The following is a 14,584-nucleotide window of genomic DNA, read 5'->3' as shown; positions in this document are numbered from 1 at the left end:
GTAACACTATATAATACCATATAACACTATGTAACACTATATATCATTATATAACAAATATAACACTATAGTTTGTCTGATAGCATGTCTATGATAGATGTATAGTGTTATATTTGTTATATAATGATATAGAGTGTTATATAGTATTATATGGTATTATATGGTGTTACATATTGTTATTGTTATACGGTGTTTATATGGTGTTATATAGTATTATATATAGTGTTATAATACAATTCTCACACTTTAGGCCCTTTTTACACTATCCTTATCCTATATATATATATATATATATATATAGTTTTCGAATGAACATGAACATGAACACTAATTTTAAATTTACAATAATATATAGTTTTTTATATTTTATACTTTTAAATATTTTATATATATTCTTTTCGAATAGTGATTTTAATTTTAAATTTACAATAATATATAGTTCTTTATATTATATTTACTTTTACCTTTTAATATTTTTTTCTTTTTTTAAGCCTATATTTCCTTATAATTTATTTTATATTTTTTAATAATTTTTGTCTTTTTTTAAATCATTCATGTATTTTGTGTTTTTAAATAATATTTGTCTTTTATTAAATCATATTTTCTTTATCAATTAATTTAGTATTTCTTTAATAGCTTACGTTAGTTAATTTTTTCCTCGTGATATTCGAGTATAAGTTTTGTTAAAAATGAAGTTATATTCAAAATAGAGTATTTAGTTGATATGGTTTTATGGTACAATGATAAAATGAACAAATTCTAACCGTTTGGTTTTTTTAAACAACATGTTTTATTTTCAAATAACGTTTGTTTTAAATTATCATTTGCTATTTCACCGCAACGCGTGACGACAACAAAGCTAGTTACTAATTAGAAGGAAGATTTTAAAACCGAACCGGTCGGACCGGTCTGGCCAGGATCTGGAAACACCATCGGGCCGGTTCAGCCCTTTAACCCGTTTCTGCAGTGACCCGGAGGTCGGGCCGGGAGTCTGGCGGTTAGGCCGGCGGGTCGTCACGTAAGGGTCGGGCTGGTTATTTTTTTGGTTAACTGATAAACATAGTTTACAGCGTCAAACAAGATAAAACTCACGATTTAGTTAGGATTAGGGTGGAGAAAATAATTATCGCGAAAAAGAATGAGTTTAAAATGTTTAGATAAGGATTCAAGGTTTTCTGGAAATTCGTCAGAGAAGGTGATAACCGGAAGGCAGGTATTGTTGTTTTTGTTTTTAAAATTTTCACGGTTTTGACACTTATAGTCCCTATGGTTTTTAGGTCTTGACAAAACAGGTTTTAAACTTTGTAAAGCTTTGTATTTTCAAATCTTTATGAGGATGGCAGGTTTGGTACTCCGGGTTCGATAAGTTTTTAAACTTATATGATATTGTTTAAAAATGTAAACTTTATATATATATATATGTATATATATATATATATATATATATATATATATATATATATATATATATATATATATATATATATATTTATATAATGTATGACGTACTCCTGGTCTTAAATCCAGCCGAACCGGTCTGACCTTTGACCTCGTAAGGCGACCGGGTGGACCTCCGGTCCGGTCCTGAAAACATTGATTAGAAGTCAAATCCATTGACATGCATGGTCGGCCTAGAAGGTGGGCGGGAAGAACCATCGGCCAGGGCCCGATATATCGAAAGACACTATATTTTTTTTTAAAAACTCCGATATGTATATGTAAAAATAAATAAACTAATAGGGTATACCCATACAAACACCAATATAGGCTCACTTACAAAACTTTTTTATGGTTTAGATTAATTATTAGTTCATTTGCATTAGGTTTAGACCTTTAATAAACCCAATACTCAATTTCATTAAGGTCTAAGGACATTTTTTTTTTTTGAAAATCGAACTTCATTAGAAAACAAACACGCTTGAACCCCAAGAAGGGGAACAAGACGGCCAAAAACTTACATGATGTCACAGTTACACAATTCTTCCCAAGTACATGTTCTATTTCTATTCCTATTTTTATACCACAAGTATCCATATATCTTCACATTCGCAACAACCTCGTCAATCTTTGTGATCTTATTATTGAAAATACGATCATTTCTAGCCTTCCAGATTCTCCAACAACCAATAATCATCAAACCTTGCACCATACCCTTTTTCACCGTGTTGAGTCGCATGTTCTTGTATATATTCATAAGGTCTTTTAAATCACAAACATATAGAAACGGAAACCTGCACCACTTCGCAAAAGCCTGCCAAACTCTAGTCGAAAAAATACAGCTTGAAAATAAGTGTTCTGCAGTCTCGTCACTGTCGTCACAAAAAACACAGAAGTTATTTTCCACTTGTATGTTTCTCTTGATCAAAGTTGCTTTAGTCGGTAATCTTTCAAGCATCGCCCTCCACATAAAGATGTTGCACTTCCGAGGTAACCAAATACACCAATCAAATAAAGCCGCAGTGATAGCCACATCGGTTGAGGACATCCACGCTTTAATACTAGCCACTGAAAACTTTGATTCGGTACCATGCCACAACCATGAGTCTTTCTTATCAGAAAGCTTCACAGTCGTAAGCATATTGAAACAATCCGTCAATTCCAAAGTTTCCTCTAAAGATGTCGGATCATGCCTCCATCGCCATGCAAAGCTACTAGCGCCTCCGCTTTTCAACACCCGATCCGACACCTTACAATGTTTCTCGGTTTCATTTCTATACAGATTAGGAAAACGCGCCTTTAGAGGTTTATCGCATATCCACGGGTCCAACCAGAAACGAATCATTTTGCCACTCCCAACCTTGGCTCTATTCAGCGAATTGAAACCGACGTCAAGCACCTTAACTTGCCGACCCAACTTGACAATATAGCTCCAAGACCCTTTAAACCTACCTTGACTCGGATATATGTCCCAGGTACGAGCAGAAACATGTATCGAGTCAACCATTTTTTTCCGTAAAGCATTAGCCTCACACCTATATCTCCACAACCACTTCAGCAGAAGACCATGATTAGAGTTCTCCAATTTATTAACACCCAACCCTCCTTTAAGTTTAGCCACTGTTACCTTATCCCAACCCACCCAATGAAGCTTTTTAACCTCGTCACTACTCCCCCACAGAAACTTCTTCATTAACACCTCTAAATCTGCTATAATTTTTTTCGGGGCTTTGTAAAGAGAAAAGTAATAACTTGGTAAACTCTCAAGAACCGACCTAATTAACGTAAGTCTTCCACCAATAGATAGCACATGGGCTTTCCATCTCGACAACCGCGCCTGGAACACCTCCTTAACCGGTTGCCAACTAATAATTCGGTTCATGTTCGCTCCCACTTTGATGCCTAAATAAACAAAAGGAATGCTTCCCACCTTGCAACCCAAACGTTCTGCCATCATTTGAGTCGCGTCCGACCCCACCCCCATACCAAATAGAATAGACTTATGAATGTTAATTCAAAGACCCGAACATAGATAGAATATTCTCAACAGTCTCTTCAGATTATTGAAGTTATATTTCAACCACTCCCCCAAAATCATAGCATCATCTGCGTATAAGAAATGATTTACCTCGAGCCCACCGTTCGTGAGACGAATACCATCAAAAGCCCCGATATCCTTAGCTTTCCTGAACAAACTAGAAAAAGCCTCCATCACAATAACAAACAAGAAGGGCGATAAAGGATCACCTTGGCGAATTCCTCTCTTGCAATCAAACTCAAATGTTGGAGCGCCATTGACAAGCACCGACGCCCTCGCTCTCGCTGAAGCTAAAATACCCTCCACCCATAAACACCACCGCATTGGAAACCCCAATTGACGAAGCATATCTATCAAAAATCCCCAATGCACCTTATCATATGCCTTTTCGAAGTCTATTTTAAAAATAAACATCTCCTTCCCCATTTTCTTCGCCCAAGCTATTATTTCATTAATCATCATCGACTCGTCCAAAATAAACCTACCACTCAAGAAAGCTGATTGCGTATCTGAAGTGATATTCCCCATTATCTTCCGCATTCTATTCGCTAATAGCTTCGAAATAACCTTACTAGTCACACCAATGAGTGTTATTGGTCGATAATCTCCTAAGCCCCAAGGAGCCGAGGTTTTAGGAATAAGAGTTATAAAAGACGAGCCAACTCCACGGCTTACGGAACCAGAATCATAAAAGTCACTCATAATGTTCATAAAGGATGTTCCAAAATTTTTTAATAAACTTAAAATTGAAGCCGTCAGGGCCCGGCGCCTTGTCATTTCCTCATCTAAAAACCGCCTCCTTTACTTCACTTCCCGAAAATGGAGCTACCATCATCGCCGCCTCCTCTTCAGTTAACCTTTTCAACTCATGTCCTCGCAACTTCGGTCTAGTCGACATCTCCTCCACAAATTTTTTCTTGAAAAACTGGTACACTTCTTTCTTGACTTTAGATGGCTTCGTTTCCCAAATCTCGTTAATCAACAGACCCGGTATATTATTTGAAGCCTTTCTTTTATTGATAAGACCATGAAAATATCTCATATTATCGTCCCCATCTGAAGCCCATTTACATCTGGATTTTTGCTATGTATCTTTATACTTGAGGTCTTCTATCTCTCTTACTCGTCTACGGCTTTCTCCCCAAACCCAAAGTTCCTCCTCTGTCAAATCTCTTTCTTCCCTAGTCGCATCAAGAATCTCCGTCTAGTGTTTTAAAATGAAAATCTCTTCCAATTCTTTTTGCTTTGTAATCTCCTTCCATTCGATAATACGGCTACGAAACCATCTAAACTTTTGTAACAACATCAAATCTGACCTACCGCCTCCTTGAAAATCGGTGTTCGCCTTCAAGATAACCTCCTCAAAATCGTCCTTGTCTAACCAAGAGTTGAAAAAACGGAAAGGTTTCGGGCCAAAGTTACCTGAAATCGTCTTAAGAATAACCAGGCAATGGTCTGGAAGGCCTTTAGGCAAGACTATATATTCAGCGGAGGACCACCTACAGAAGAACTCCCAACACACTAACAATCTATCAATTCGGCTTAACTTGTTACCTACCGAAAAAGTAAACTTCCTTCCTCTTAGCAACAGTTCTTGAAGCCCCGCGTTTTCAATGAAATTATTGAAATCTCTTTAAGCAACATTGCATAGCACTTCCTCCTTATATCAAGAGGCGTTAGAAGGTGTTGTTTGTTAAATTAGACTTATTTAGTTAATGCGCACCTCATATTTCGCGACAATATAGTTATTTGATGTGTGAACCGTCCTTAGTACTCTACGTTCACATATGGGTCTTTCAATCTCTTCATACTTGTTAGACGCTTCATTTACATTTGTTTTTCTTTTCTTTTTTAATATTTTATTAAGGTTAGACAAAACAAACTACTTTTATTTAAACATTTAATTGGCCTTTATACTACTTTACTCTCGTACCATATTAGGGTGGAAGGGGCAAATGAGAAGTCGTAAACTTTTTGTTTGGCTAATAATTTCTTGGCATGTCAACTCTGTCACACCCCTTTCTGCGGCGGAAGCACGAGGTGTGATCATGAAAGGTTCTCATTGCATACGAAAGGTAAACATACTACATGCTCATAAAAACAACTTCAAATACCAAACATTTCATAGTTTGAAAACATAAGTTAGCGTTTACATCGCGAAATAACATAAAACATTGTCTTAAAAGGGTTACAACTTTTATTTAAAGATAAACATAAGCGACATCCACAAGCATGAGTAAGGCCGCGCGCACATCCACTTCTAGTTACCTGAAATACATGTGAGTTTTGGAAAAACGTCAACATAATGTTGGTGTGAATTCATGCAGTTTTTGTATTGAACGTTGTATACTTTGTATGAATAACATGGTATGTATTTCGTTTAAATCTCGTATTCATGTATAAATCAAATATTTCTATATGTAGCAAGTGTTAATGGGTTGCAAAGCCATTAACATGTGACACGACATAGGAAGTCACCAAACCATAGGCATTTTTCTGTAGTCGATTCACGACTGAGACACAAAAAAACTACTTAGTTCTAGTTGTCACCAAGAGTGGGGCTGCCCTGAAACCCATTAGATCTAACCTTTTGTTCTGCGGTCTAAGTATGTACACGATTAATGGTGCTTATGGTACCCTATTCATGACACGATTTCTCGTATCAATTCTTGGCACTAGTTTTCACCAAGAGTACTTCTCGTTTTAGTACACATCATACCATCTATAAATATTGTCGTATTTGTAACATGTATTTCACCCCCAAAGTTGTAAACCAAAAACAGTTAAAAGAAAAAGGGGGAGCATGAACTCACAACTTTGCGTTCCTTGCGTCGTAAACTTCACCGGATTTGCTTATAGTGCGTCGTGACCTAAACATGTTTTATTATTGTTAGTCACTAGACTTGTATCGTACAATCTCAAGTCACTATCTTTTGTAATGGTATTGTTGTGTTAAAAATATTTTATATTTTTAACTATGCATCTTACTTATATTATTTTCTCAAAAATTAATATAAGTATCTTGTATGTTTGCACTTTGCACCCGAATTATGTATTTTGTTCAAAACTTCATTTTATGTTCATAACTTGACCAAGTTATTTATTTCTATCAACTAATATATTCTCACTAATATATTTTCTTGCATTTGTCTAAGTATGTTATATGTGTATTTTGTGTTTTTACTCCTCAAGAGTTTTTAGTGTATTTTCAAGCCCTAATACACTAGCACGTGTAATACATACTACATACACTTAGCACAAAATTTGGTGATAAAATAATATATATATTTTCTTTAGAAATATACACACTTAGCGTCAATTTTTAACCTTGACGAAATCGTCGTTCCTTAACTCCAAAAAAAAAAAAATTAGGGAAACCTTGGTATACATTTTTAGGGAATAAGTTTCTCAAAACTTATTTATATTTCTAAGTGTCAAAATTTATAAAAATTTTGACAGAGTTTCCCCTAAAAATGGAGGTTTCCCATGATTTCGAAACATGTGTTTATTTTCTTTTAAATCGTCAACAATCACCAAAAATAATCATCAACAACAATTATCAAAAACAATTACTAATTTCTCTATTTCATGAACTTGAAAATTTACAAAAAGTGTGTAGTAACTTACTAGGGTATTTAGTAAGTCTTGTTACTCTCTAAAGTGTGTTTGTTCCTTTAAAAGCTTCGTTTTTAAAGAATTTAGCTCTTTACAACTTGTGACAATATTTTCTAAAAATATTACTTCTTGTATTTTTCTTGTTACACATGTGTTTATACACTTGTTTACTTACCAAAAATAATTTTAGTTCATACAAGATCTGGGTTTTAAACAATCTAATATTTTCCACTTGGTTCTTCCTAAAAACCCCTTGTAGATCTTTAAATCCACAAGTTTACAACTTCATTTTACAAGAAAAATTATGTTTATTCAAGTTTCAAGTTCATGGTGGATGGTTTCATCATCTTTCACTTTTTTAACACTAACATACTACTAGTTCATGTTCTTGGACATGATCTAGTATGTCTTGATGATGATCCATCCTACTTTTAGTAACAAATAACATCAAGTAATCACAACCATACAAGATTTACACACATATCTACTCTTTATCCTCCATTAATCACTTATGTTCAAGACTTTAATGCAAGTTCTTTAGTGTTCTTAATTTTTAACCATTAAATCATCAATTAACCACCAAAATCAAGAACAAGATGAAGTTTTAGAGCACTTACTACTAGCACAAGGCTAGGGGAGTTCAAGAGGGCAAATGAAGTGGATAAAAGAAAATGGTTGAGGTTCTTCAACTTCCGAAAGCTTCAAGCTTCTTTGTATAGCCCTTTACACCTTTGTATATATGTAGAATGGTTGAAGAATGGAGGATGATGATGGGTGTGGGTGTGGTGCGCTATGGCCGAGAACAAAGCAAGAGGAAGAAGAAAGTGTGGAGTGTTTGGTGGATGGTGGAAATGAGAAGGTCCAAGGGTTTATAAATCAAGTCTTCCAACATACGGAGACCTAGTGGGTAATGTGTCCCATATCAAGACAACATACCATATAAAATATTAAAAGAATTCAAGGGGTGTGTACCCCTTGTCTAGAACCGGTCATGGGGGGGGGGGGGGGTTAGTCTAGTTTGGTTCTAAGTCTTGGTTAGTCATTCTAGTTAGGATTAAATGTTATAGTTAGTGTCTTTTGTGTGTTATGTAATATAAGATATGTTAGGGTGTTCGGGGACCCTAACTAGCTCAGAAAAGTGAAAACAATGTTTTTGGCAATATTTTTATGTTCCAGGTAGGGTCTGGTTATTCGGTTAGATACCGGTTCGTTAAAGTGCTAAATTGCACCGGTTAGCCCCTTTTAAGTACCCTTTTGTAACCTATTTAATTCCCGACACCTAGGGAAGTATTCTGAATGAAAAAACAAAATTTCTGCACGGTATTTATATGTTTAAAAGCTGATTTGAGCTGAATTTATTAAAATTCTGCACTTAAAGTGCGTTTCGGGTGCTTTTTAGTGCGTAATTTTAGCTTCCGGATGGTATATATGTAAACCGTTGTATGTACCCTTGGGTTTTAATGTATTCTTGTCGTTGGACCTACCCCTAGGCCCTATTTCTAATGTCTGACTGCTTTCTGCAGTTCTGTTGACACATTATGTCTTACCGGTGAGTTTACTAGTATTTCTGACGCAACGTAGTTCATTAATGTATAATGTAATTCTTGTAGTATAAAACGTGCATGAATTCACTTGTGTAGTATGCTATCAGATAATGTTGACATTAAAGCACGTAATTATAGTCATTAAATAATAATTAAAGTGTACGGAAATTACCGGTTTGGTGCCAGTTGTCACAGCTCCCCCCGTTAAAAGAATTTCGTCCCGAAATTCAGGCCGAACTAGCTCTAGCAGGAGTCTTCTTGAACAGGTGGGGATACTTTTCTTTGAACTGGTCTTCACGTTCCGATGTGTACCCGGGTCCGTGTTTAGAGTTCCAACGTACTTTGACAAGTTTGACAGCACTCCTTCTGGTCTTGTTGACTTTCCAGTCGGTAACCTCAACGGGTTATTCTGTAAATCGGAGGGTGTCGTCAATATGCACTTCATCCGCAGGGATGCTCATGTTTTCTTGTGTTGGATTCTTCTTGAGATTGGATACGTGGAATGTATCATGTACTCCATTCAGTTCTTCCGGTAATTCCAATTTATATGCCACGGTACCGATTCTTCCAAAATCTTGAATGGTCCGATGTATCGTGGATTCAACTTTCCACGTTTTCCAAATCTGACTACGCCCTTCCAAGGTGAGACTTTCAACAAAACCTTGTCTCCTACCTCGAATTCCAATGGCTTTCGTCTTCGATCAGCGTAGCTCTTTTATCGATCTCGAGCCGCCTTAATACGTTATCGGATATGCGTGATCTTTTCGGTTGTCTCTTGTACAAGTTCAGGACCAACCATACGCTTATCTCCAGCGTCTGCCCAACATAAGGGCAATCGGCATTTGCGGCCATACAGAGCTTCGAACGGTGCGGTGTTGATGCATGGAATGTCTGTTGACTACGTCTGCATTACGTCTTAGGTCAAGATAGATCAACATAGGAGCTTAAAAGTCAAATTTAGGTTAATGTAATAGGTCCGCTTTTGTGAACATGTATTGTTGTAGGTTCACTTTTGTGGTCATTAGGTGGTTCGCTTATTTGGTACTTAGGTAGGTCCGCTTATTTGTCATGTCCTTGGAGCGAACCTTCTCACACTATATATAGGCGATACAAGCGAACCTGATCATTATTCGTGTACGTTGGAGCGAACCTGTTGAGAGCTTTTGGTGTTGAAACTCTGTCAAATTGTAATCAGAAAGCTTTAATAAAGAAGGAATTGAAAGGAATAGCTGTTGTAACTTCATTTACGTTGATTCCGCCTTCGTACGTGAAGATGAACGTTCTCAACTGACTGTTTAGGGTCGGAACACGGTCCAACAAGTGGTATCAGAGCTCAGGACGAGGAGTTCATACTACTACAGCTTGAATCTACAGAATTCTCTCATTTCTACTCACTTTCTCTCATACTTTTTCGAATTAAACTGGTTCCTACGGATGAAATGGTCTGATTTTTGAGTATAATGTGCGGAACATACAATTAACAAACCCTAGAAAGTTTCAGGTTAAAACTCGGCTTAAAAGTGGTTAAAATTGGGTAAAAAGTTAGGTCCGCTTTTACGGACATCGATAGGTTCGCTCGTAATACCTAGATTTTGCTCGAAATAACTTGGTAGTTCCGCTCATAGGACCACTTTCGCTTATTCGAACCTTGTAGATCCGCTCGAACGAACATAGTAGTACCGCTCGAACGGACACTTACCAGGTTCGCTCATCCGGACATAATCTGGTCCGCTTATTTGATCATATCCTGGTTCGCTCATTTGAATAATTGATAGGTCCGCTCATCCGGACATATATAGTCTCGCTTATTTGGACAACACTGATAGTTTCGCTTATCTGACACTTATCAGTTCTGCTTATTTGTCACAATAGCTGATAGTTTCGCTTATCAGTGATCACTTTCCAAAATTTTGAAAATTTTTCTAAGTGTTTGCTGAATTTTCAGGTAATTCACAAATATAAGTTCATGGCAAGGAAAGAACCTATTTCGTGGAAAGACAATCGTACTGAAGAGCAGAAGTATAGATACAGAAAAATGATTGCTGAAAACAGAATGATTAGAATTTCTGGTATCTATCTGGAAGCAAAGTGAGCGAAAAGATGGGATCCGAAAAGGGAGTGTTATCTTGATGAGTATGGAAATATTGCGATTGATCACAAAACTCTTGATCTGGAAGCCATAATCAAGGAGTTAAAAGATGAGGATGAATATTGGCAGAATAAATGGTGGGGAACTGGAGATGAGAAGGAGAAAGAAGAGAAAGAGAAGAAAGAAAAAGAAGAGAAAAAGATGAATGGAAAATGTTTGAATTGTGAAAAATCAGAAGCAGACAGTGTGAAACTCTTGAAGGATGTGGAGAGTTTAACATTGGAAAACAATACTCTGAAGATCGAGAAGAAGGCTGATAATGAATAGATTCTGGAGTTACGCTTGAACTATGAAAAGCTGAAATCTGAGAATGATAAACTGTTAAATGATTTAAACAGTTTGACATCAGAAAACAAAATTTTGAAAGAAAATGAAAAAGATTTTGAAAGAAAAAGAAAATCTTCAGAAGATGAAGATTTCTGGATAATACTGGAAAACAAAAATCTGAAAGAAAATGAAACAAGATTTCAAGAACACTTAAAAGTTTTGGAAAATGAAAAATCTGTTCTTGAAAATCTTAAAAATTGAAAATGAAAATTCAATCAAGTTTTATCTTGAAAGAATCTCTCGGCTTGAAAAAGAAGATGAGAATTCAAGAAACAAGATTGATGAACTTGAAAAGAAATTGAAAGGTTTTGTGACCGCATCAGATAGTTTGAATTTTCCCTGTCCAAAACCGATCAATTCTGTTTCAATAAGTGACAATGTCACAAATTTTGACAAGGTCAAAATTGAAGATTGTGATGACAAATCTGATGATGAAAAAGAAAAAGAAAAAGAAGAAAAAAGAAAAACATTTTTGAAATTAAATGAAATGTTTAAAAATACTGTTTTACATTCTACTGAGAAAGGTGAATGCTCAACGCAAAAACCTGTAAAGAAGAGTGTGGAACAGAAACAAAAAGATAAAAAATCGAAAAATTTTCAAAAAGAAAATAAAAGTTCATCAGATCAATAATCCAACCACAATAAAAAATCACAAAAATTTAAAAATCAAAACTCAAAAATAGTTGGTAACCAGTGGTGCAGGTTTGACCACAGTTCTCAAAAGCCAAATCCAGTTTACAGGAGAAGATGGGATGAAGATTCTTCAAGGACAAATCATTACAATGATAGAAAACAGAGAAATGGTGATTACCACAAGGCAACTCAATGCTATGATCTAAGTGTGTGGTATGAAAATGGTGTACGATATGAAAGTGAGAAGAGGTACGATAACAGAGTGTGCTACACATGTGGTGTGAGAGGACACATTGCTGTTAACTGCCAGAATTGGATTTATGAAACAAGAAGATGCTATAATTGTCACATCAGAGGACATATTGCAAGAGATTGCCCAATGAGATCAAAGGAAAGATTGAGGGCTGAATCTCAGAAAATGGCAAAGAAATCAGTCAGTGTCAAGCCCAAAGAACAGAAGTTTCAAGAACCTAAAGTTCAAGAAAAGAAAGTGAAGCTTTCTCAAGGGCAGAAAGACAGACTGAGGAAGAAAAGGAAGAAGGCGAGAGAGTATCTCGAGAAGATTTTGTCCTCGGATACAACAAGAAAATCAGAAAAGAGTTCTGATAAATCCTTTTGCTCTCCAAAGAATGACAAATCAAGCAAAACGAATTCATCAGATGCAAATCTGAGGACAGAATGCAGTGTTAAGAAAGAAAAAGTTCCTGGCAAGGAATTTGTTTCTTCGGAAACAAAGGAGCCACATGTCGGCGATGAATCTGACTCATCAAAGTTAGACAAGCCACATTTAGGCAATGATTCTGGTTCGTCAAAACCAGAAGAGCCATTTGTTGAGGTCAAAACTGTTAAACCCAAGGCTGGTCAGGCTTGGGTGGATCTTTTCAAATGAAAAACCCTGACTTGCCGGAGTTCCCAGGTTGGTAAGTGTGGAACAGGTATCGGCATCTTTCTTGAGAAATTCACAGGTTGGTAACTGTGATATTTCGAATTACAGAAGACTAATCAAGGACATTAAATTGTACTTGATTTATCTTTCCATCAAGTGATTAAAGGAAAACAATGTGATGAAAGAACCCCGAATGTGTGAAAAGACAAACAAAACTAATTTTCTGGAAAAACCATTTTGATTAAAACAAATTTAAGTGTTTTGAAATCTAAAATGGGAAAATAGTTTGTTGTCAGGGGGAGTTCTGATTGTTTATGCCAAATGAATGGCGAATTGAAGTGATTCGATATTAGTTTGTCACTTTATTTGTACAGTTTGTTTTCAAATTTTCCTTAAAAATCAAAATTGAAACATATTTTGATTTTAGGGGAAGAAAAATTTAAAAAAAAAATTAGAAAATTTGAAAATGTCAAAAACATTGAAAAATTTTTAAAAAATGAGTTTTTGTTGAAACAAGAGGAAATGATAGAAAATCAGTGGACTATCACAGCATGCTAAGGAAATGAATTGTGATAAATGATCTTACTAAAGATGTGACGATAGGCTCAGCTAGACTAGTAGATTTGCGATAACGATACAAACATAAAGAAAAAGCCAAGTTCTAGTGGAAAACATGATCAAAAGCATAGTACTTAGTTTTGTCCTTCTCGATTGTGTACCTACTCAGTAATTGCTGAATGCTTAAAGAGCATAAAAACCGGTCAGTTTGTGAACTTTCACAACTTGCTGAAAAAGTCGCTGTGATTGTGCATTTTATTTTGCAAAGATTTAAACTTGTTTTCTTTATTTTGTTTAAGCATTGGACATCCTCTGCGTATACGTGAGTATCGACCTGGATGTTATTGCCTAAACGTTCTGCTTTATTTTCTTTGGTGTTTCGTTTTAGCTTTGGATCACCTCTGCGTATATGGAAGTATCGACCTGGTGGTTAAAGCCTAAACAACTTCAACTTATTTTTATTTTCTTATTTTGTTTAAACATTGGACTTTCTCTGCGTATACGGAAGTATCGACCTGATTGTTAATGTTTAAACATTCTGCTTTGTTATCGCACATATCACAGTTGATGAAAGTTTAAAGGCATTACTTGAGTTAGTGTATTGCATGATGAGGGGATATGCTGAGATCGTGGGGTCCATAAGAATTTAGTGCAAAAATAATATATCTAAACGTATCGGTAAGTATTTCGAAAGTTTTTAGATTGAGTTTAAGAGGACAACTATATCGTCAATCTATGTGAATCGTTTAGAACATAAAATGATTAAAGCTTAACGGTGCTAGTGATTTGTCTCGTGAACTGATATGATCCTCTTTCAAAAACTCTCAAAAATATTGTTTGTTTATATTTCTTTACTGTTTTTCATTCAAAATAAAAAATTCAAAAAGATTTTCGGCAACTGATGTTGAAGAGCTGATGTTCAAAATACTAAGTGCTAAACATGATGAATTGGATTGGGAAATTGTGTTGAAAATTCTTTGAATATCATATATAAATGGTTTGAAAGATTGTATGTTTAGTTAATCAAGGTCATTCATTTGAACTTGATGTAACTAATATGTTTATTGAAAATGTTGTCTACCAGTAAGTTTATTAAATTCAATTGTCATAAATTTGTGAAACTTATGTTGAGGTAGAGAATGTGCAGGTTAAACAGGTTTTGGACTTCATTATTCCCAACGGAAGCTAACTGTCAAAGCTTGAACTAGATCAAGACCTCAGATTCTAGCATATCGAGAGGGGGAGTCTGTGAAAGGGGGAGTCGGGATCAACAGTTAAAGGGAAGATGGAAGTTAGAGTCAGGTAATGATTCTGAAGCCTGTGAAGATAGAGTGCTTATGATGAGAAGACAGAGAGTTAGAGAAAAGACCAAGACTGAAGACTCGGAGCTGAAGACT

The sequence above is a fragment of the Helianthus annuus genome, chromosome 16, assembly GCF_002127325.2.
Source record: "Helianthus annuus cultivar XRQ/B chromosome 16, HanXRQr2.0-SUNRISE, whole genome shotgun sequence".
Lineage (NCBI taxonomy): Eukaryota > Viridiplantae > Streptophyta > Magnoliopsida > Asterales > Asteraceae > Helianthus > Helianthus annuus.
The sequence above is the reverse complement of the archived record's forward strand: the minus strand, read 5'-3'. Positions refer to the sequence as shown.